The sequence below is a fragment of the Canis lupus genome, chromosome 32 (genome assembly GCF_048164855.1).
Source record: "Canis lupus baileyi chromosome 32, mCanLup2.hap1, whole genome shotgun sequence".
NCBI lineage: Eukaryota > Metazoa > Chordata > Mammalia > Carnivora > Canidae > Canis > Canis lupus.
Window position 1 is genome coordinate 13,177,375 of NC_132869.1, and position 16,704 is coordinate 13,194,078.

Sequence of the window (16,704 nt, forward strand, 5' to 3'; positions counted from 1 at the left end):
ATTATACAAAATTAAAAATAAGCAAATCCTGTATTAACCTTATTGTGGAAAAGGGAACAAGCAAGCCAGTAAGATCACATTTTTTTAGGCATATATCCTTTTGGAGTTATATGCTTAGGAAAAAAGTGATGTTTTTAACTGTTTTTGGCTTTATTTCTTTAAATTTTATTTTACTTGTGGATTTTTATAAATACTAGGACTGTTATAATGCTTTGAAGAAAAAAAGTAGCAGTTATCCGAAGCACTACAGAGGAAGTAGAATGCAGATGAAGACGTTTCATTGCATCGCCGGGACACCTGCACCCCGATGTTTGTAGCAGCAATGTCCACAATAGCCAAACTGTGGAAGGAGCCTCGGTGTCCATCAAAAGATGAATGGATAAAGAAGATGTGGTCTATGTATAAAATGGAATATTACTCAGCCATTAGAAATGACAAATACCCACCATTTGCTTCGACGTGGATGGAACTGGAGGGTATTATGCTGAGTGAAATAAGCCAATCAGAGAAGGACAAACATTATATGGTCTCATTCATTTGGGGAATATAAAAAATAGTGAAAGGGAATAAAGGGGAAAGGAAAAAAATGAGTGGAAATATCAGAAAGGGAGACAGAACATGAAAGACTCCTAACTCTGGGAAACGAACTAGGGGTGGTGGAAGGGGAGGTGGGCGGGGGGTAGAGGTGACTGGGTGACAGGCACTGAGGTGGGCACTTGACAGGATGAGCACTGGGTGTTATTCTATATGTTGGCAAATTGAACACCAATAAAAAATAAATTTAAAAATAAAATTAAAAAAGGAAACTGAAGAAAGTTCAGGATAATCAACACTCCAAGTGTACATCAACAGTTTCAAGTAAAGAGGCTAGCAAAGCAGGCAAGAATCAATTCAAGGTCCTGTATGCCAGGTCAAGGTGGCTGGACTTTACCTGAGAAAAGGAAGGCCCTAAAATGTTTTAGCATATGTTGGGAGTGACATTATCCAATTGGTATGTTTGAACAATCGCTCCTGCTACAGAACATAAAGGTGCATAAAATATGAGTCTTACTGTCTAAATCTTAGGGGTCATGACAAGTTGCAGAACAAACATATATATAGTATGACTACAAATGTTGTTGAGGGGTATGGGTAAAAGACGGAAGTTTTATATATACATGTATGCACACAATCATGATATATCATGTAATCACATATGATTTTATAAATTATGATTCCATATGATTTACATATGTAGGATATATATCACATGATTATATATATGTGTGTGTAAAAATAGATGATATAGTATGTATTGAATGTTTCTGGAAAAATCACAAGAAACCAGTAACAGTGGTTAACTTTGGAGGACAGTGATGGACTAAGAGAAAGCAAACTTTCTTTTCACTTTATTCTTCTGTTTGATTTTTAAGTGTTTTACTGTGAATATTTACACCCTTAAAAAGGGTTGTAAAAAAATAGAGGGAGGTCTTACACATGAACTAGATAGATGTATTAAAATAAGGTAAGTATGAATGAGCCTAACATTCAGCAACCCATTTTCTATAATAGAGTCAGCACTCAAACATTGCTACAGATTTCCCTACAAATATTATTAACCATTTATAAAAAGTTCACAACAAAACAGCTTTTCTATTATATTACACTACATTTCACTAATTTATCATGTATTTTCAAGCATTCAGAAATTTAAATAGAAGGTAAAGAGTAAGATTGGATTTTGAAGATATTTATTATCATATACATTTTTACTATAACAAAAATGTTTACATTATTCTTTTCAATTTCTTAAGCACTGAAGGGCATAAAGGGAAACAGTAAAAGATTCTTTCATTTCCTGGTCTCCCTTATGCCAATACGCAAACATAACGATTCCCAATGGCTTCTTGAGCTCTGTATGATTCCAGACTTTCATTGTGCTTATAAAGCACATATAAATATATGTATATATGTATATACAAAGACACACACACACACACACACACACACACATATATATATACCTTAAGACAACTTAGACCTTAAGATAACCTAGACCTATTCTATTTCCTATACATCATTTTCCTAAATCCAAACATAGTAATGAACAGACAAATCCCCAAGTTGGCAGATAATGTTAAATCTTCCAAGTAGAGAATGTTAAAATAAACACACTGAACAGATAAAGTTCTCAAGAGATCTCCTAACACATCTTTGATGAACAGATGAACTTTAACCAGGGGAAGCAAAAAATTACTTTAGGGAAAAAGAAATGTACAAGTTGAAATAAACAAAGGGACAGATGACAGGTTTATAACAGGCTAAAAGATATAATGAGAGGTAAGGGTTTATCCCTAACCTTCTAGTCCCAGAGTTCAACTACTATGTTCTCTCACAAAAAGAGTTATCAGAGATCTTCTAACACCCTTTGATGGAACAGATGAGCCTTGATGAGGTCACCCACTTTGGAGTAACTTTCAAAGATAGTGTTCTCAGCTGGATAGACCAGTGGTCTAATCCAAACCGACATATGTCTCTCATTCTGATGGGGGAAGGGAATAGTAGTACTTTGCAGCAGTAACTAGAGACTTCAGGCAGGAAGGCAGAAGAGTTGCAGTTACTCTTCCATACTAGCAACACTACTTACCAACTCTCAGCTTGTGCTCTGTAGTCTCCAATGCAAACACAAAATGTAAGACCAATATAGGGTAAAAAAAAAAAAACATTCCCCAGAAGTCAAAACAAAATCAAATCCTCTTTATGGGCCCATATTGGAAAATGTAGTTTTTCTCTACATTTATATGGGACAAGACAAACTAATTCCCAGGTATTTCAATGGAGAATAACAAAATTATCTGGTTATCAAACAATAGCACTTACTCTATTTTTTTTAAACAGGCTCCATACCCAATGGGGGCTTAAACTCATGACCCTGAGATCAATAGTCACATATCCTATCAATTGAACCAGCCAGGCACACCTATTATTTTTTTATATTGGTGGGATCTTTCTACACTTGCTTTTAGAGAAGCTAGAGAAGAAAATATTTAAAATAATTAAATCAGCTTACAATTACCTTCTTATCTAAGATAAAGAAAAAACCCTCAATTTTATTTACTCCAGTTGGTACACAGTGAAAGAGTACGAGAGGTAAGATGATGCTGATCAGGGGAATCCCTGGGTGGCTTAGAGGTTTAGTGCCCGCCTTCAGGCCAGGGTGTGATCCTGGAGACCCGGGATCGAGTCCCACATCGGGCTCCCTGCATGGAGCCTTGCTTCTTCCTCTGCCTGTGTCTCTGCCTCTGTGTGTGTGTGTGTGTGTCTTTTTTTTTTTTTTTTTTTTTTAAAGATGATGCTGATCATTCACAGCATGAAGTAAAGAGTTAAAATGGGACAGAAAGGCTAAACAGGAGCACCTGGCTCAAGTCAGTTAATCTGCCTTTGGCTCAGGTCATGATCCCAGGAGCCCCACATCAGGCTCCCTGCTCAGGGGAAAGTCTGCTTTTCCCTCTTCCTCTAACAGCTCCCTTTCCCTCTGCTTCTCCTTCTCTCGCTCTTTCTCTGTCAAATAAATATACTCTTAAAAAAAAAAAAAAGCTAAACAACTTTCTAAGTCACTTATTGATTTAAGCAGTGATTTTTAAACACCACAGACTTTATTAGATTGAACACATTCAAAGGTAGGAGGGAACTCACACAAGAATTAGTGAGAAAACTAATTTAAAGGATATTTCTAAAGAAAAACTACTTTATGCTTAAGTATATCATTATATACAAATTGGAAGCAAATAAGGAAAATATAAACCTTTAAAGATCCTAGGAAGACTTCTTTGATGAAAAGATATACTAAATATAAATTATAGTAATTTTACAATATTCTGCATTCCCAAAGCATAGACCCACTTATATTTAAAGATTAAAAAAAACTTCTAAACTAAATAGAAATAATGTTCTGGAAGATACAAGTGACTATCTTTATAATAATAAAGAGCTGAATCTCTATAATATGGTGTTGAATCTCTAAATAATAAAGTGACTTTATCAACTTCTTACAGTACTCCTTAACAAAATTATTCCAGAATCTCAATATTTTTTACTTACCAAAAAAAAAAATGTTTATGAAGAAAATAAACAAATAGAAGTTCTCCTATTCTCTTACATCTCCACTTAAAAATGCTTGCATCACCACATGCAAAGCTACTTGGTGCTACCATTTTGCCACTGAGCATAATATAAATATCAAGTTTAAGTGTATATAATTCTTTAAATGGCTTGCAATTTAAAAGAGAACATGAGTGTATTTTTAAAAACAAACAATTCAACAAACTAACAAGTGCACATAAGAATAAACCAGACAAAATCTAGTAGTCATTAAAACCTATTGAGAGAAACATGTTGGCTCAAAAGCAATTAGTGCCCTAGTGCCCATATTGTGGTCTCAATTACTTTTCAATGAAAGGAAACAGGGCATCTTGGAGAAAAAGAGTTCCTGATTCCAAAATGGCACAGGGAAAGTTCAAGGGAAGCCTGAAATATGAACTGTGCCGGAAAGGGAAAATGCTATCAAAGAACACTGGAGTTAGAAGGACACAGTTGCCAACCTGAAAGGGCTTCCACTAGCCAAAGACATGAAAATTTGAACAACAAAATAACAATGACTGCAATTAGTTGAAATAAAATACATAAAAATCCATGATTTCATAGTTATACTGAAAACAAAAATAAATTTACTAGTCATATATGGTACAAAACTCATTATTCTGAGAATTGGCAAATAATGGGGAGAAAAATCAAGTCTTTATCCTGCATTCCTTTAGTAACTATACCTCAGGGGAAACAAATAGCTAATGAAATAAAGTTCTACTTGGTAGAATAATTCCAGTTCAGAAATTTGGAAGGAGGGATCCCTGGGTGGCGCAGCGGTTTGGCGCCTGCCTTTGGCCCAGGGCGTGATCCTGGAGACCCAGGATCGAGTCCCACATCGGGCTCCCGGTGCATGGAGCCTGCTTCTCCCTCTGCCTATGTCTCTGCCTGTCTCTCTCTCTCTCTCTCTCTCTCTCTCTCTCTATGACTATCATAAATAAATAAAAATTTAGAGAAAAAAAAAAGAAATTTAGAAGGAATAAAAGAATCAGAAAAATCACCATGACACAACCTTATGGAAACAATAGATCTAGACTCTTTTGACTCCTGTCAAAAACAACAGCAGTAACAATATGAATCTCATCAAGGCTCTACATCTACCACCAGTTCACAGGAAACACAGAGGCTAGAGAAACATGTTAAAAGTTACCCCAAGTATGTGATTAACCAAATCCAGAATTTAGACTCTTCTATTAAACTAAGAACTTCATTTCTTTAACAAATTAATGGCAAAGCCAAAACAACAAGGGGGGGGGGGTGGGATTGGGAGTATGAGGGAGGGACTTTCATAGATTAAGAGACTTAAGAGGTATGCCAACAAATGCAGTGGGCCTACAGTGTACGTGAATCTTGATTTCAACTAGTCAACAACAGAATATTGTTTTCAACCAATCAATCTGATATTTATTGAGGGCATTGTGCTAAATACTTGACATTTATCACTTCATCTTCACAACCACCTTAGAATGTATATATTATTAATGTCCCCATATTACCCTTGGGAATTTAAGCAGTAAGTAGTGGAGCTGGTCCTGACTGCCCAGGTGTCATTTTTTTTTTTTTTTTATCAACTACAAGTTATGATTCTCTATATATTGTACTTCTGTTACTTTCCACGGTCAATGCTACAGGCAATAGCCAAAGCATGGTACCCTAGTCCTCCTTAACTCACCAGTTGATTCCCTCCCCCACCATCAGTGCTAACAAGGTCTCAACATGCCTCAAAGACAAAATAGGATATTTTTAAGAATATGGGAGAAATTAAAGATGGTATTAAGAAATAACAGGTATTTAAAACTACTGTGCTTATGTTACTAAAAAAAGGAGTATCCTAATGTACATTATAGACTTTATAGTTAATAATGTATCAATACTGGCTTCACCAATTATAACAAACATATCCCACTAACACAATATGTTAGTAACAGGGGAAACTGTAGATAAGGAGGGGGAACATAGGAATTATATTTCCTGCTTTATTTTTCTGTAAATCTAAAACAGGTTTTAAAAAGTAAAGTCTAGGGCACCTGGGGGCTCAGTCAAACATCTGCCTTCAGCTCAAGTCACGATCCCAGGGTCCTAGGATTGAGCCCCATGTCCTCTCCTTGCTCAATGGGGAGTCTGTTTCTCCATCTCCCTCTGACCCTCCCCCGCCCACTCATGTTTTCTCCCTCTCCCTCTCTCAAATAAATAAAATATTTAAAAATAAAGTCTATTAGTTAAAAGTTAACTTTTAAAAAAGTTAATGTCAGGGATGCTTGGATGGCTCAGCAGTTGAGCATCTGCCTTCGGCCCAGGGCGTGATCCTGGAGTCCCGAGATTAATTCATTTGTATTTGTCACAACCTTTTAAAGCAGAATGTGACTTGAGCACTATATTTCCACTCAGAACTTGCCAAGTTACTTTCTGAACAGCTTCACAACACACCTAAGTGGGCTTATAATTTTGCTACTCTAAACAATGCTCTTCTTTGGGGAAAAAAAACCCTACAGATAGTTACTCCCATCAAGTGGGTTCAGTTTAACATACTAGCTTCTAGAGGACTGATACATGCCATTGATAACTGCAGGGGATATAAGATTTAAAAAGAAGATCCCAGAAGGTGAAAGTTGTTTTAACCAATATTTTTCTTTTAATCTTCAAGGTATAGCTCAGAACACTTCAGTGAATCTGGTTTTGCTAAGGAATCCACTTGACAGCTAAACATTTTAGACCACACAGTTAATATTAGGTTACATAGATCTTACAACAAATGTTACCTTGTCCTGTTAAAATAAGCCAACATGGAACTGGAAAAGAAAAACGTGCTGGGCTTTAGTTCCTAAATATCACAGTATCAGAAATAGAAACTTTATCTTTCTTTTAAGTAGTTATTGTCATGACACACAGATTTTTAAAATGTTAACAAAAATAAAGAAAAACATCCTTGGAAATATATTATCAGAGGGAATGAAGCCAAAGTACTGAATACATTTATAAATAATTCTTGAGGAAGAGCTTAGTCTACTTCTTCTACATGTGACACCTCATCATCATCTCTTGAGAGGTGGCATCTCTTTTGAGAGGTGGCATCTCTTCCGGTCACAGCAGCATTGCTATCAATAGTGGTGGGGTCCTCTTCATCCATACCAAGACCAAGTTTGATCATCCTGTAGATCCTGTTAGCATGCATCTTGGGATCTTTCAGACTGAAGCTAGAAGACAGAAGCACAGTTTTGTAGAGCAGGATGATCAGATCTTTCAGACTTCTTATTCCTGTCAGCTTCTGCCTTCTGCCATAAGGTCTTGACCATAGAGTGGTCAGAGTTTATCTCCAGGTGCTTCTTTGCTGCCATGTAGCCCATGGTTGATTTGTCACTTAGGGCTTGAGCCTTCATGATTCTTTCCATATTTGCCATCCAGCCACATGTGCTTGTGACAGTGCAGCACAGGAATATCACCAATCCATTTGACACAACGACCTTTCCTACTTTTTTCTCCAAGATATCCTTCACAGTTTTGCACAGGTTTTTAAACTATTTTTTACTCTTCCTGTTTCTTTTTCTCTTCTTCATTTTCCCCAAGTTCCAAGCCCTCTTTGGTAACAGACACTAAAGTCTTCCCCTCAAATTCTTTCAGCTGTTGGACACAGTACTCATCAACAGGCTCAATCATATAGATCACTTTTAGCGATGCCTCCAAAGACATTCCACAAAGGCCAAGTTTGCTATCTGCTCCTTGGTCTTACCTGTGATGTAACAGATATGCCTCTGGTATTCCTTCATTCTGGTGCAACAGTCCTTGAGAGAAACCATCTAATCACCAAAAACATATGTGTAGCATCTTAACAGCTCTGAAAACTTCTTCCAATATTGAGTCTTCATGTATTCCAGGCTTAATATATTTTTTAAAGATTTATCTATTTCACAGGGGGAAAAGAGGGAGGGCAGAGGGTGAGGGAGAGAAAATCCCAAGCTGACACCCTGCTAAGCATGAAGCCTGACATGGGTTTTTATCCCATGACCCTGAGATTATGATCTGAGTTGAAATCAAGAATTGGATTCTCAACTGACTGACCCAGGCACACCACGCACCTCCCTCACCCCACACTCAAGCTTAATATTTTAAAGAAATTCTCATGGGGCACCTGGGTGGCTCAGTCAGTCAAGCATCCAACCCTTAATCTCAGCTCAGGTCTTGAACTCAGGGTCATGAGTTCAAGCCCCACACTGGGCACAATGCTGGGTGTGGAGACTATGTAAAAAAAAAAAAAAAAGAAATGTTCATAAAACTTTTTGTAGTTCTGTCTTCTGCCAGTTCAGTGAAGAATTCTAAGCATCTTTTGACCAAATTCTTTCCGATAACTTAAATTTTAAGTTTTGCTTTACTGCAACATCTCATGAGAAATATTTAGAGGAAGATCCTCAGAGTCCACCAGACCACTAATGAAATTCAGATATTCAAGGATTGGCTTCTTGCAGCTATCTGTGATGAAAACTCAGAACATACAACTTAATGTTGTTCTTTTTTTTAATAATAAATCTATTTATTGGTGTTCAATTTGCCAACATACAGAATAACACCCAGTGCTCATCCCGTCAAGTGCCCCCCTCAGTGCCCATCACCCATTCACCCCCACCCCCCGCCCTCCTCCCCTTCCACCACCCCTAGTTCGTTTCCCAGAGTTAGGAGTCTTTATGTTCTGTCTCCCTTTCTGATATTTCCCACACATTTCTTCTCCCTTCCCTTATATTCCCTTTCACTATTATTTATAATCCCCAAATGAATGAGAACATATAATGTTTGTCCTTCTCCGACTGACTTATTTCACTCAGCATAATACCCTCCAGTTCCATCCACGTTGAAGCAAATGGTGGGTATTTTCTTCATTTTCAAATAGATCAGAGGGAGCATATCTTCAGACACAAAGAAGGGCTCCAAATTCCAACTGTCCTTTAGCTGAAAAATGCTTCACTTCTAAGTGATCTTCCCAGTCATTGGTCAAGCTCTTATAAAATTCTCCATATTCTTCAATTGCAATGTCATCAGAATTTCTGGTCCAAATAGGCTTTGTCTTGTTCAGTTCTTCTTCATCAATATAATTCTCCTTGATCTTTTTCTTATCACCATCCTTCCTCTCTTCCTCCTCCTCCTCAGAACTAACAACTATTTCAGGTCTGTCATCAGATTCCTTTTCTTCTTTTTCTATTTCTTCCATTTCTCTTCTTCAGCCTCATCATCAATGACTTATCACATTCCTTCTCCACAAAGAGTAATTAGATAGCCAATAAAAATTAAGATGGTTTCTTCACAATCACCTTTAATCTTCTCTCCTGAAAGTACTCAGTTTAGTCTTCCTTCACATGCAGGATAACCCATAGGTTCACCTATTTCAGTCCTAACTGGGAGGAATTGTCCTGCAGAAGACTCCCAGGCAAACAGCTATTATTGTTTGGTGATCCCGGTTACTTTCTCAGCAACCAAATAGGCACCCTATTGGCCAATCATTGAAATATGCACCAGGCTGCAAAGTTTCCATGAACACTGTGGTTCCAGACCTGGCAATAGTATGAAGCTTACTTGATCAAATCATGCCCATCCCGGTATCCACCATAATGAGGGTTCAATCTTGGTTGTTTGGAATGAGATTCATGTGCAGCTCTTTCCTGGAATCTAGCTTACTGGATTCTGTCAAGCTTTCATATCTGATTTTGTCCAAAGCAACTGATGAATGTGAAATAAGCTCCCTCAGAAAGATCTCTTTATTTGGGTAGAAACTGTTGATATTCCAGGACATCAACTGAGCGATTTCCACCTGAAAGGTGAACATTTCAACGTTCTTTTCCATTGGCTGGTCTTGGGTCCGGGTTTCCTCAGGCATTTCAGCTCATGGACCACATGGGCTTTGTGACGACAGAGCACCAGGAAACAGAAGCCACTTAGCATTCCTTTCTAAATACTCCTGTGGGGGAACCTGGGTGGCTCAGTAATCGAGGATTTGCCATGGCGCAGGTTATGATCCTGGAATCCTGGGATCAAGTACCACATCAGGTTCCCCACAGGGAGCCTGCTTCACCCTCTGCCTATATCTCTGCCTCTCTCTGTCTCTCATGAATAAATAAATAAAATCTTAAAAAAAAAAAAGTACTCCAGCAAGGTGGGAAAAAGTGTTGAAAGAGTAGGATAAAGCCGGAACAAGACTAGTCAAGTGCTAATATACTGAAGTTGACTATTGGGTACAGAGAATGTTCCCATATTATTATTTCCATTTTCTGTATATTTAAATTTTTTCAATAAAAATTAGGGAAAATAGCAAATTTAAGATTTCCTTATCTTGCTGCAGGATTCTAGCTATGTAGCAATTTTTTTTAAGAATCTTTTGTTTTGTTCTTAGTTTTTCCTTTTTTTTATTGAAGCTCAATATGCCAATATATAGCCTAACACCGCCTCAGTGCCCATCACCCAGTCACACCAACCCCCACCCACCTCCCTTTCCCACCACACCTTGTTCGTTTCCCAGAGTTAGAAGTTTCTCATGTTCTGTCACCCTCACTGATATTTCCCATTCATTTTCTCTACTTTCCACTTTATTCCCTTTCACTATTTTTTATATTCCCCAAATGAATGAGACCATATAATGTTTGTCCTTCTCCGACTGACTTACTTCACTCAGCATAATACCCTCCAGTTCCATCCACGTTGAAGCAAATGGTGGGTATTTGTCATTTCTAATGGCTGAGTAATATTCCATTGTATACATAAACCACATCTTCTTTATCCATTCATCTTTCGATGGGGACACCAAGACACTTTCCACAGTTTGGCTATTGTGGACATTGCTGCTATAAACATTGGGGTGCAGGTGTCCCGGAGTTTTACTGCATCTGTATCTTTGGGGTAAATCTCCAACAGTGCAATTGTTGGGTCATAGGGCAGTTCTATTTTTAACTCTTTGAAGAACCTTCACACAGTTTTCCAGAGTGACTGCACCAGTTCACATTCCCACCAACAGTGCAAGAGGGTTCCCCTTTCTCCACATCCTCTCCAACATTTGTTGTTTCCTACCTTGTTAACTTTCCCCATTCTCACTGGTGTGAGGTGGTATCGCATTGTGGTTCTGATTTGTATTTCCCTGATGACAAGGGATGAGGAGCATTTTCTCATGTGCTTGTTGGCCATGTGTATGTCTTCCTCTGTGAAATTTGTCATGTCTTTTGCCCATTTCATGATGGGATTGCTTCTTTGTTGCTGAGTTTAATAAGTTCTTTATAGATCTTGGATACTAGCCCTTTATCTGATAGGTCATTTGCAAATATCTTCTCTCATTCTGTAAGTTGTCTTTTAGTTTTGTTGACTGTTTCGTTTGCTATGCAGAAGCTTTTAATCTTAAGTCCCAATAGTTCATTTTTGCTTTTGTTTCCCTTGCCTTCATAGATGTATCTTGCAAGAAATTGCTGTGGCCAAGTTCAAAAGGGTGTGGCCTGTGTTCTCCTCTAGGATGTTGATGGATTCTTGTCTCACATTTAGATCTTTCATCCATTTTGAGTTTATCTTTGTGTATGGTATAAGAGAATGGTCTAGTTTCATTCTTATGCATGTGGATGTCCAATTTTCCCAGCACCATTTATTGAAGAGACTGTCCTTATCCAGTGGATAGTCTTTCCTGCTTTGTCGAATATTAGTTGACCATAGAGTTAAGGGCCCATTTCTGGATTCTCTCTTTTGTTCCATTGATCTGTGTGTCTGTTTTTGTGCCAGTACCACACTGTTTTGATGATCACAGCTTTATAGTACAACTTGAAATCCGGCATTGTGATGTCTCCAGCTCTGGTTTTCTTTTTCAGTATTCCCCTCACTATTCAGGGTCTTTTCTGATTCCACACAAATCTTAAGATGATTTGTTCCAACTCTCTGAAGAAAGTCCATGGTATTGTGATAGGGATTGCATTAAATGTGTAAATTGTCCTGGGTAGCATTGACATTTTCACACTATTAATTCTGCCAATCCATGAGCAAGGAATATTTTTCCATCTCTTTGTGTCTTCCTCAATTTCTTTCAGAAGTGTTCTGTGGTTTTAGGGTATAGATCCTTTACCTCTTTGGTTAGGTTTATTCCTAGGTATCTTATATGCTTTTGGGTGCAATTGTAAATGGGATTGACTCCTTAATTTCTCTTTCTTCAGTCTCATTGTTAGTGTATAGAAATGCCACTGATTTCTGGGTATTGATTTTGTATCCTGCCACACTGCCGAATTGCTGTATGAATTCTAGCAATCTTGGGGTGGAGTCTTTTGGGTTTTCTATAGACAGTATCATGTCATCGGTGAAGAGGGAGAGTTTGACTTCTTCTTTGCCAATTTGAATGCCTTTTATTTCTTTTTGTTGCCTGATTGCTGAGGCTAGGACTTCTAGTACTATGTTAAATAGCAGTGGTGAGAGTGGACATCCCTGTGGTGTTCCTGACCTTAGGGAAAGGCTCCCAGTGCTTCCCCATTGAGAATGATATTTGCTGTGGGCTTTTTGTAGATGGCTTTTAAGATGCTGAGGAATGTTCCCTCTATCCCTACACTCTGAAGAGTTTTGGACAGGAATGGATGCTGTATTTTGTCAAATGCATTCCCTGCATCTATTGAGAGGATCATATGGTTCTTGTTTTTCCTCTTGTTGATATGACCTATCACGTTGATTGCTTTACGAGTGTTATACCAGCCTTGCATCCGGGGATAAATCCCACTTGGTCATGGTGAATAATCTTCTTAATGTACTGTTGGATCCTATTGTCTAGTATCTTGTTGAGAATTTTTGCAGCTGTGTTCACCAGAGATATTGGGTCTATAATTCTCCTTTTTGGTGGAGTCTTTGTGTGGTTTTGGAATTAAGGTGGTGCTGGCCTCATAAAACGAGTTTGAAAGTATTCCATCCCTTTCTATCTTTCAGAACAGCTTTAGTAGAATAGGTGTTGTTTCTTCTTTAAACGTTTGATAGAATTCCCCTGGGAAGCCATCTGGGCCTGGATTTTTGTGTCTTGGGAGGTTTCTTATGACTGCTTCAATTTCCTCCCTGGTTATTGGCCTGTTCAGGTTTTCTACTTCTTCCTCTTCCAGTTTTGGTAGTTTGTGGTTTTCCAGAAATGCGTCCATTTCTTCTACATTGCCTTATTGGCGTTTACCTGCTCATAATATGTTTTTAAAATCATTTGTATTTCCTTGGTAGTGGTTGTGAGCTCTTTTTTTTCATTCGTGATTTTATTAATTTGAGTCTTTTCTCTTTTGTTTTTAATAAGGCTGCCTAATGGTTTACCTATCTTATTAATTCTTTCAAAGAACTAACTCCTGGTATTGTTGATCTGTTCTACAGTTCTTCTGGTCTCTAGTTCATTGAGTTCTGCTAGAATCTTTATTAACTTTATTGTTCTGCTGGGTGTAGGTTTTATTTGCTGTTCTTTCTCCAGTTCCGTTAGGTGTAAGTTTAGCTTGTGTATTTGAGTTTTTTCCAGTTTTTTGAGGGATGCTTGTATTGTGATGTATTTCCGTCTTAGGGCTGCTTTTGCTATATCCCAAAGATTTTGAACGGTTGTGTCTTCATTCTCAAGTTTCCATGAATCTTTTTAATTCTTCTCTAATCTCCTGGTTGACCCCTTCGTCTTTTAGCAGGATACTCTTTAACCTCCATGTGTTTGAGTTTCTTCCAAATTTCTTCTTGTGATTGAGTTCTAATTTCAAAGCATTATCATCTGAAAATATGCAGGGGTATCTTTTGGTATCGGTTGAGACCTGATTTGTGACCCGGTATGTGGTCTATTCTGGAGAAAGTTCCATGTGCACTTGAGAAGAATGTGTATTCAGCTGAGTTTGGATGTAAAGTTCTGTCAATATCTGTTAAATCCATCTGGTCCAGTATACCATTTAAAGCTCTCTTTCTTTGAAGTGCTTAGAAGATTTGTCATTTCCAGAAAGTTGTTGAAGTCTCCCAGTATAAGTGTATTATTATCTAAGTATGTCTTAACTTTGGTTATTAATTGATTGATATACTTGGAAGCTCCCACATTTGGGGCATAAATATTCATGATTATTATGTCCTTTTGTTGGATAGATCCTTTAAGTATGATATAGTGTCCCTCTTCATCTCTTACTACAATCTTTGGGATAAAATTTATCTGATATGAGGATTGCTACCCCCTGCTTTCTTCTGAGGACCATTTGATGGTAAATGGTTCTCCAACCTTTCATTTTCAGGCTGGAGGTGTCCTTAGGTCTAAAATGAGTCTCTTGTAGACAGCAAATAGATATGTCTTGCTTTTTTATCCAGTCTGAAACCCTGCACCTTTTGATGGGATCATTAAGCCCGTTCACGTTCAGAGTTACTATTGAAAGATATGAATTTAGTGTCATCGTAATACCTATTCAGTCCCTGTTTTTGTGGTTTATTTCTTTGGCCTTCCTCTTTCTTTTACAGAGCTCCCCCTTAATATTTCTTGCACAGCTGGTTTGGTGGTCACATATTCTTTCAGTTTCTGCCTTTCTTGGAAGCTCTTTATCGCTCCTCCTATTCTGAATGAGAGCCTTGCTGGATAGAGTATTCTTGGCTGCATGTTCTTCTCATTTAGGACCCTGAATATATCCTGCCAGCCCTTTCTGGCCTGCCAGGTCTCTGTGCAGAGGTCTGCTGTTAACCTAATACTTCTCCCCATATAAGTTAGGGATCTCTTGTCTCTTGCTGCTTTAAGGATCTTCTCTTTATCTTTGGAATTTGCATATTTCACTATGAAATGTCGGAGTGGTGAACGTTTTTTATTGATTTTAAGAGGGGGAATCTCTCTATCTCCTGGATCTGAATGCCTGTTTCCCTCCCCAAATTAGGGAAGTTCTCAACTATGATTTGTTCAATTATGCTTTCTGGTCCTCTGTGCCTTTCAGTGCTCCCTGGAACCCCAATTAAATATAGATTTTTTCCTTCTGAGGCTGTCATTTATTTCCCTTAACCTTTCCTTTCCTCATGGTCTTTTAATTGTTTTTCTCTTTTTTTCCCCCAGCTTCCTTCCTTGCCATCAACTTATCTTCTATGTCACTCACTCTTTCTCCTACCTCATTAACCCTCGTTGTTAGGTCCTCCAGTTTGGATTGTATCTCATTAAATTGATTTTTAATTTCGGCCTGATTAGATCTAAATTCTGCAGTCATGAAGTCTCTTGAATCCTTTATGCTTTTTTCCAGAGCCACAAGTAGCTTTATAATTGTGCTTCTGAATTGGCTTTCTGACATCGAATTGTAATCCAAATTCTGTAACTCTGTGGGAGAGAGGACTGTTTCTGATTCTTTCTTTTATGGTGAGTTCTTTCTAGTCATTTTGCTCAGTGCTGAGTGGCTAAAAACAAGTTGTATTGGAAAGAGGAAGAAAAAAAAAAAAAAGAAAAAAACAAACAAACAAAAAACCAAAAAGGAGGGGTATCCTCTGGTTCTATATACTATAAATCCCTCGACTTCCCCTGGAGCTTTCTAGCACTGCTCTGTCAAGAACTTGCTCTTCCCATCCTTCCAGCTGGTCTTCTCGGGGAGGGGCCTGCTGTGCTGATTCACAGGTGTGTGCACCTGGGGGAGTTGCCCTGCCCCTTGCCAGGTGCACAGCTCAGTGGGAGCTGTTTATCCTGTAAGGACCCTGTTCCCTGGCAGCCCCACTCCGTCCCAGGCACAGGGTGACACCAGGAGTGACAACCACACTGGCGGCGGCCAGCTCTCCAGCCCTCCAGCCCTGGAGTCAGATCCCGCAGTAACTACCGCAGCTCCCAGTCCATACTGGCCTGGATGCTCCGGGGGTGGGAGTGCTGATCTGCACAGCTCGGGGGTGCCCTGCAGCAGGAGTGTCCTCACTGTCCTGTGCCCTCCCAGCCTCTGCCTGTCCTGGGGGAACATAGGATCCTGGGCCGTGTCCCCAGGTGTCCTGTGATCCGGGGTCTGCGCTGCTATAATCACGCTGCCAGGGGCGTAGCCCCCTCGGTGCAGAGCCACCCCCTGAGCTTCTCCCAAGGCCCCACTGGGTGTGCGCACTCCAGCCCTTTACCGAGCTGGGCCTGCAGTGTGTGGCGTGCTCTCCCCCGGGGGCGCACTTCCTCTGTTAGTGACCCCAGGAACCTGGAGGCTCCAGTGCCCCTCCTGGGATCCTGCCCAAGTGCCCTGCGAGCGTCTTTCCATCTGGGAAGAATCTGGAGCGGGTTTTTAAAGTTCCTGCTTCACCGTTACTGGGCTTTCCTGTCCTGTAGGCTATCACTGATTGGCCTTGTCCCAGCTCCTCATGGGGGCCCCTCCCCCACTTGATTCTTTTTTATTTATTTACTCTTTCCATCTTCCTACCTTGTTAGAAGTGCAAGCTCTTCTCTCTGTAGCGTTCCAGCTGTTCTCTCTTTAAATCTCAGGCTGAATTGTAGGTTTTCTGGATGATTTGAAAGTTATCTAGGTAAGTTGGTGGGGACAGGTAACTTGGGGACCCTACTCCTCCGCCATCTTGCCCTGCCCCCCCCCAAGAATCTTTTTAAACAGCACTGATGGTAGGTTCCTCAGGTATTGCAGAATTACTAGTGATCAGTTTGAAATCTTGAGACAGGTTTTT

The 16,704-nt window shown here is 39.2% G+C and overlaps 1 protein-coding gene and 2 pseudogenes across 4 annotated transcripts in view; all 3 read right to left on the reverse strand.

The window, feature by feature from the left end:
- The window catches only part of TTBK2 (tau tubulin kinase 2), a 174,096-nt gene that overhangs the window by 113,494 nt on the left and 43,898 nt on the right, over positions 1-16,704 (reverse strand). The window lies entirely within an intron of this gene.
- LOC140622547 (heat shock protein HSP 90-alpha pseudogene) lies at positions 1,862-8,107 on the reverse strand (annotated as a pseudogene).
- LOC140623032 (heat shock protein HSP 90-alpha pseudogene) lies at positions 8,774-16,415 on the reverse strand (annotated as a pseudogene).